Source organism: Bison bison, unplaced genomic scaffold (genome assembly GCF_000754665.1).
Source record: "Bison bison bison isolate TAMUID 2011002044 unplaced genomic scaffold, Bison_UMD1.0 scf7180017864079, whole genome shotgun sequence".
NCBI lineage: Eukaryota > Metazoa > Chordata > Mammalia > Artiodactyla > Bovidae > Bison > Bison bison.
In genome coordinates, this window is record NW_011494651.1 from 131,749 (window position 1) to 139,935 (window position 8,187).

Consider the following 8,187-nt stretch of genomic DNA (forward strand, 5'->3'; position numbering starts at 1 on the left):
CCTGTTCTACTTTCTAGAATGTTCTTAGATGACCATTTAAGGTATTGCATCATCGCTACCTCTGCCTTTTCCTGGAGCCTCTGAAGTGGCCATCAGAGCACACCGTGGGCACTGTGGGCCAGCAACCCCGGGTGCTTTCCGTGTGAGTGGACACAGGGCCTGGGACCAGGAAGCACTTGGTGTGTCTTCCGCCAAACCCTCTCCTTCTTGGGAAGCTGGTGTTTAAAAATAGATCATGACACAAACTTGACTAGCAACAGCCCCAAAGTGAAAATAGCTTGTGAGTCCACGGATGGAAGAAATTAAGCAGATGTGGCTTATCCATACAAGGGAATATGACTCAGCCTTAAAAAAGGAAACCCTGACACCAGGCCACACCACTGATGAACCTCGAGGACGCTATGCTCAGTGAAATGAGCCAGTCACAAAAGGATAAGTATTGCGTGATTCCACTCCACAAGGCACTGAGAAGAGTCAAGTTCACAGTGACGGACAGTGGAGTGGTGGTTGCCAGAGGCTGGGGAGGGGAAGGGGGACGTTATTGTTTAATGGGGACAGAGCTGGGCAGAGGCAGTGTTCTGTGGGTGGCGATGGCTGGACAACAGAGTAAATACACTTGATGCCACTCAACTGTCCACTTAAAAATGCTGAAAACGGTAAATGTCATGTTACTTATATTTTACCACAATTTTAAGTTTTGTTTTGTTTTTAATTTTTGACTGCTGCCCATGGTATGTGGAATCTCAGTTCCCTGACCGGGGAATTGAACGTGTGCCTCCTGCACTAGAAGGGGGGTCGTCCCCACCTTCCACTGGACCGCTGGGGAAGTCCCTGCTTTATTTTTTAGATTTTATTTATATTTATTTTCTTGACCGTGCTGAGCAGTTTTCAGGATCTTAGCTCCCTGACCAGCGATCGGACCCATGTCCCCTACAGTGGACGTGCTGAGTCCTAACCACTGGACCACCTGGGAAGTCCCTACCACAATTTTTTTAAAAGTAAAAAAACTATTGTGAGACGTATTGCACTTGCAAAAAAAGTGTACATGTGTACAGTGTAAAGAATAATAGAGAAGTCCCTGGCATCCTACCACCTGGCTTAGATTATGCTGTCTGCACCCCTCCCTGTTGGGGCCTCTCCCTCCCAGCGGATGGGACCCACCGCCCCTCGAATGTGCCCCTTAGCAGGTTTTGTGTCCCTGTGGCGCGGCCACACACATTCTTGGGCTCTGCCTGACTTTGAACTTGATTTGTCTGGAGCCACGTGTGTGCGTCCCTGTGACTCTCGAGGTCGCCCATGGCTCTGCCCAGCCCTGCCCGCCAGGCAGCCAGGCCGCCCACCTTGGCCCCCGGTGCCACATCACTCGCCGGGACCACTGTCACCCTGGAGCTCAGGAGAGGGTGACGTAGCTGCATGTGAGTTTCCTGTGGCCCAGTTCTGATCCGTGGCAGGAGGGCAGCTGGGGGCAGGAGCTGACTCTGACGCTATGGATGCCTGGCTCCTGGCTCTCCTCCTGGGAGCTACTCCATCTCTCTGTGCCATCGCCAGTTTCCCAAAGCAGGTGATAAGGCAGCGTCAGGGTGTGAGGATGACCACCTAAGACGCCCAGAGAGGCAGCGGGCTGAATGCAAGTGGTGGAATTCTTATTGGATGGGCCCTGATGCTAGCAGCTTCTCCTTTTTTTCAGTCACTCCACAAGGCATGCAGAACCTTAGTTCCCCGACCAGGGATTGAACCCACACCCCCTGCAGCGGAAGCGCCGAGTGATAACCTTCGGACCACCAGAGAAATCCTCTCTTCTCCCTTTTTTGCTTCTTGTCTCAACCTGGGAAAAATGGTCGACTTGTAATCTCCTCGTTCCATTTGTGGGAAAATTAAACACATTTAAGAGCAAATTTAATTAGGGGATTTGTGATCGTTAGCTAAGTTAATTATTTTTGGAAAAATGTAATGTACCAAGCCGAATATAGCACACGGTGGCATGCTCAATAAATATTTGTTGGAACGAAGGGTAATTTTACAAGCCAGTCAAGTCATATATAACGGGGTTATTTGGCTCTAAAATTAATGAAGTGACAGGAGAGCAGTAACGGCTGCTAAAAATAATCTGCGTGCTCTTAGGACGTCCAGAGAGCCGTCAAGAGGCTCGTGCTGGGTCTCAGCCCGGAGCCAGGCACAGAGGCGTGCAGGGGGCGTCTGTGACCAGGGCCCGAAGCCTGGGCTTTTCAGCACTCTGAGCAGGCCTGCCCGGGGGCCGCGCCTGCCTTAGCCACGCTCAGGAGCCAGTGGACACAACCAGGGAGCCCACTTTGTAGTTCCTGTGTGTCTCAAGTTCAGCTGGGGCCCTGGGGGTGGCGTCCTGGGGGTGGGGTCCTGGGGGTGGGGCCCTGGGGGTGGCGTCCTGGGGGTGGGGGGCCCCTCCTTGCCTTTTCCTAGTTCCTGGTGGCTCTGGAAGTTGTCTGTGTCCTTGGCTTATAGGCACATCACTGCAACCTCTGCCTCTGTCGTCACGTGGCCTTCTTCCCTCTGTGTGTGTTCAGATTTCCTGCTTATGAGGACACCACCAATCCCGCTTGTAGGGCCCACCCCAGTCCTGTAGGCCCCATCTGACTTTGAGTACCTTGGCAGAGGCCTTGTCTCCAGATAAGGTCACATTCATGGGTTCCAGGTGGATGCGAAACTTTGGGGGACCCTATTCCACCGATTCTGGGCTTCCCAAGTGGCTTAGAGGTAAAGAATCCACCTGCCAAGCAGGGGACAGGGGTTGGATCCCTGGGTTGGGAAAATCCCCTAGGGGAGGAAATGGCAACCCACTCCAGTATGCTTGCCTGGGTAATCCCATGGATAGAGGAGCCTGGCGGGCTAGAATCCATGGGATCGCAGAGTCAGACACGACTTAGCAACTCAAGAACAACAAACAACAAATTCTCCCCACAGGCCCCTGCACGTTGTGTCTAAAACCTGGTTATTATTATTATTACCATTGTCTTCTTGGAAGAGAGAGCCGTGGGGATAGATTGTACACAGACAGTGGGTTGTGTTTCGTCTTGACTCTGCCCACTCTGAGGTCCTTCTGGAAAAGTGTTCTTGGTTTAGAAAGAGCAGAAGGATTCGTGTCTCTGTTTTCCTTTGAAAAAGACTGTGAGGCTTGCGTTTCCGCGGTGCCCACAGCTCACAAACTGACAAGCGTTTTTAGAGTAACTTCGCCTTTATCATTTCATTCTGCATGCTTTTCCAGCCATCAGACAAACAGCCATTTTCTCGGACACACACTCCACCCACTGACGCCTCGGGATCTTCAGTGATCCGACATCGGGTCCCATCCCCGTCCTTAGGGGAGGGGAGACGGCCATTGCCACACGATCTAGGTGCTGGGCATAAACCCAGGGTACCCCGCCCTCGGCATCGCTTGTGTTGGCTGAAAACGAGGTGCTGTAGGGCTCTTCCTTCTAAGACTCTCGCTTCGCTCATTTGACAGGTAAGGAGGATTCAGCAGATGCTCAGGCTGCTGTCATTTGGATTTAAATAGCACTCGTCACGCTCCTTGGGGCGTGTGGCCGAGCACAGTGGCAAGGGAGGGGGATGCTGTCCCACGTCGTGTTGTTCCCCTGTGACGCCTTCTCTGCTTGTCATGGGCAGAGACCTTCTTGCTTATGTTCTGAGAAGGTGGAAAGGACATCCAGAAATGGCAGGTGGCTTTTCGCGTGAGAATTCCGTGGCTGGTTGTCACGGGAGCATCTTTGGCTGCAGTGTCTGGGCCACAGGAACCGCCTTCATTAAGGACCTTGTAAACATTTGGAGCAGGAGCAGCTTGGGCTGAGCCAGAGGTGAAAGAAACCGGTGGTGAGAAAGGTGGGTGGAGGCAGGAGTTTCGGGGTCCATTCTCAGGGTTTCGGGTGTGGCCTTGAGTTGCACCCAGTGGGACTTCTGGGTGAATATCATCTGGTGACACAGCTGTATTGGACATCCGTGTGTGTGTGTGTGTGTGTGTGTGTGTGTGTGTGTGCGCGCGCACGCTTAGTCGCTCAGTTGTGTCTTATTCTTTGAGACCCCATGGATTGTAGCCCACCAGGCCCCTCTGTCCATGGGAATTCTCCAGGCGAGAATACTGGAGTGGGTAGCCTTTCCCTTCTCCAGGGGATCTTCCCAACCCAGGGACTGAACCCAGGTCTCCCATGTTGCAAGCAGATATTTTACCATCTGAGCCACCAGGAAAGCCCCTGAATAGGTAACCTATCCCTTCTGCAGCAGATTTTCCAGACCCGGGAATTGAACTAGAGTCTCCTGCATTGCAGGTGGATTCTTTACCACCAATCGAGCTACCAGGGAAGCCCCAGTTGAAATGCATGTAACCAGCCCGTAAACAGGAAGAAACAGTTAACCTGTGTTGCAAATAAACTTACGGTTTCCAGGGGGTAAGGGGTGGGGGTGAGCCGGGAGACTAGGATTGACACATAGGCACACTAATGGGCAAATAATCAGGACCTACAGTGCAGCCCAGGCCACGCCACTCCGTGCTCTGTAATGACCAACGTGGGAAAACAGCCTGAAGAGTGGCTATATGTATTTGTATACTTGATTCATTCTGCTGTACACCTTCCCTGGTAGCTCAGCTGGTAAAGAACCCACCTGCAATGCAGGAGACCCTCGTTTGATTCCTAGGTCAGGAAGATCCCTTGGAGAAGGGATTGGCTACCTATCCATGGGCTTTCCTGGTGGCTCAGCTGGTAAGGAATCTGTCTGCAAGGCGGGAGACCTGAGTTCTGTCCCTGGGTTGGGAAGATCCCCTGGAGAAGGAAAGGCTACCCACTCCAGGATTCCGGCCTGGAGAATTCCATAGACTGTGTAGTCCATGGGGTCACAAAGAGTCGGACATGACTGAGCGACTTTCACTCTTTCTACTTTGAAACTAACACAATGTTGTAATTAACCACACCCTAATTAAAAAAACAAAACCCAAATAGTTAAGCTGCGGTTGGTTTAGTGTGAGTTATCTTAGTAAGGTGTGGCTTCCACCCGCTTCCTTGCCTGTCTCCATCGCTCTGTGCATCCTCTGAAATACCGTATTTTCTTGTTGATCGGCTTCCTCCCACTTGAAGCCGAGGCCCGTGTCCTGTCACTGCTGTGCTCAGGCTTCAGGGACACTGGCACACAGTAGGTGCATAGCGCACGTCTGGGGTGGGGCGCCAACTCCAGCAGCCCGGAGCACCACCCCTGTCTCAGTTTTGTGCTCCGTTAAGTGGGGATGGTGATGAGAACTCTTTCCGGCTGCCTTAGGGAGCATGATGAGGGTCAGATGAAAGAATGGATGTAGCCCCTATTTTATTCCAAAATTGGCACATGGGGAGCGGGCTTCACCGGCCTGGCCCAGCGTCAGGGACCCCCAGCGCCTGGCAGGCAGGAGGCCCTGGATGCACAGACGGTGAGCAAGTGAAAGGTGAGCTGCCCTTCAATTCGAATTGTCTAAACCTGCCCCTTTGAGATGACACCGTGGGGCTCCTGACTCTTCTGTAATCTTTCACACACACAGCTGTTTGCTGTTACAGCCTGGACTGTTCTCCTTTCATGACTGATGCTCTGTTATCCTTGCCTCCAGGAGCTGAGCACCAGCTCCGGGCATCTGCGTGGCAGAGCTGGCAGACCTGGAGGTCCTCTGGGTGCAGGCCTCCGTGGGGCGCTGGTGCCCTCGGACGTGGCCCTTCTGTTCAGGGTGGGCCAGGGCCTTCCTTTCTGAGCGCCCACAGGAGGCCCGGGCCCTACTCGAGCTGAAGAGGTGTGCCCTTGGGCACCCGCAACAGCGGACGCCTAGGCAGCTCCAACAGCAGACGCCTGTCGGCTCGCAGCCCTGGGGGCTGGCTGTGCTGGCAGGACCGCTTTCTCTCCTTGGCTTCGGGCTGGGATCCACCCTGTGTCCTCCCTTGGTCAGCCCTGTGTGTGCCTGTGTCCCCGTCGCCTCTCCTTCCCAGGCCACCAGTTGTAGGGCTTTAGGGCCCACCCACATGACCTTAAAGGCTCTCTCTCCAAATTCAGTCATCTTCTGAGGTCCTGGGGGTTAGGACTCCAACAAATGGATTTTGGGGGAAACGCAGTTCATCCCTGAAAGGCTCCTTCATCTGGACCCCAAGTAGACCCATTAGACCACGACCAGCTTTGGAACTGTATCAGCCTTGGGTTCCTGGCTGTCTGGGAACCCAGGTCTTGACTCTGGATGACCCTTGGTTTGCACCAAGTCTGGAGGATCCTGTGCTGCTGCTGGCCTAGCCTGGGCTGGGCTGGGTCCCCCAGGCAGCCCTGTCCCGTGATCGCCCACAGCCCCAAAGCCCCTGCCCGCAGAGGGCCCGCCCCAGGCACCAGTGTCCCTGTTGGGCTCACACATTCCCCACTTGAGCAAACTTGGGAATTGGTGGGTCAGTCAGGCCGCATGTACAGCAAGCATGTGTTTCCTTCCGGAATTGCTTTCTTGTTCAGTCGCTCAGTTGTGTCCAACTCTTTGTGACCCCATGGACTGCAGCATGCCAGGCTTCCCTGTCCATCACCAACTGCCGGAGCTTGCTCAAACTCATGTCCATTGAGTCGGTGATACTATCTAACCATCTCATCCTCTCTCGCCCCCTTCTCTTCCTGCCTTCAATCTTTCCCAACATCAGAGTCTTTTCCAGTGAGTCAGCTCTTCCCATCAGGTGGCCAAAGTACTGGAGCATCAGCTTCAGTATCAGTACTTCCAATGAATATTCAGGGTTGATTTCCTTTAAGACTGACTGGTTTGATCTCCTTGCAGTCCAAGGAACTCTCAAGAGTCTTCTCCAACATTACGGTTTTAAAGCATCAATTCTTCAGTGCTCAGCCTTCTTTACGGTCCAACTCTCACATCCGTACATGACTACTTTGACTAGACGGAAAAACCATAGCTTTGACTAGATGGAGCTTTGTCGGCAAAGTGGTGTCTCTGCTTTTTAATACGCTGTCTAGGTTTGTCATAGCTGTTCTTCCAAGGAGCAAGTGTCTTTTAATTTCATGGCTGCAGTCACTGTCTGCAGTGATTTTGGAGCCCAAGAAAATAAAGTCTGTCACTGTTTCCTCACCTGTTTGCCATGAGGTGATTCAACTGGATGCCATGATCTTAGTTCTTTGAATGTTGAGTTTTAAGCCATCTTTTTCACACTTCTCTTTCACCCTGATCGAGAGGCTCTTGAGTTCCTCTTCACTTTCTGCCATTAGAGTGGTATCATCTGCATATCTGAGATTGTTGGTATTTCTCCCGGCAATCTTGATTCCAGCTTTGACTTGTCCAGTCTGGCATTGGCATGATGTTCTCTGCATAGAAGTTAAATAAGCAGAGTGACAATATACAGCCTTGATGTACCTCATATGCTCGATGAACAGCGGGACTCGCCTGGTGGCTCAGTGGTCGAGACTCTGCACTTCCAATGTAGGGGATGTAGGTTCAATCCCTGATTGGGGAACTAAGATCCCACATCTCGTGCGACCAAAAAAAAAAATTTTTTTAATAGAATAAATGAAAAAGAGTGAGTAGCACTTCTTACCAGAAAATATATAAATTTATTTATTCTGCCAACCCTGTTGTCAGTCCCACTTTATGGATGAGGGAACCAGGCACAGACAGGTGACCTGCCATGGTCACCCAGCTGGTAGGTGACCGGTCCAGGCTTGAGGCCGGGCAGTGTGTCCCGTGGCTAAATCAAGGAGGAGTCTGGGGCAAAGGTGGGCATGGTTCTGCTTCTGCACCCTGGCCCTGCCCCCGAACACTAGCACCTTCCCCGGTCCCCCACCCTGAGAAGCCCATGCCACAGGAAGCAGTCTGCCAGTTTGAGCGGCCTCAGCTCCTGCTCGGGCTTTGTTTCTGGTATTTGATTTCTGTTGTCGTGGAAACAGGGTGACAAGTGTTCTCATTAGTGCCGGCCTTCCTGAGGCAGTCAGAGTCCAGGAGAGGCGCCGTGGGGCACGTGGGCCTGCGTGCTGCGTTCTGCTTGGCGTTGGGACAGGCACCCGGGCTGAGCCCCCTCATGGGCCCTCCTGTCCACATGCCCAGCAGCCAGGCTGTGATCGCAGGCGTACTGGAGGCCAAAGTCTATTGTTGAGCTTTTTGCTGAGCCAAACACATCTTAAGTCACACACAGGAATGGATACTCCCTTCCTTCCTTCTTCTTGTGGGGTTTTTTTTTTTTT

General features: G+C 52.6%; 1 protein-coding gene across 1 annotated transcript in view; it reads left to right on the forward strand.

Moving 5' to 3' along the window:
• The window catches only part of PARVB (parvin, beta), a 113,156-nt gene that overhangs the window by 24,483 nt on the left and 80,486 nt on the right, over positions 1-8,187 (forward strand). The window lies entirely within an intron of this gene.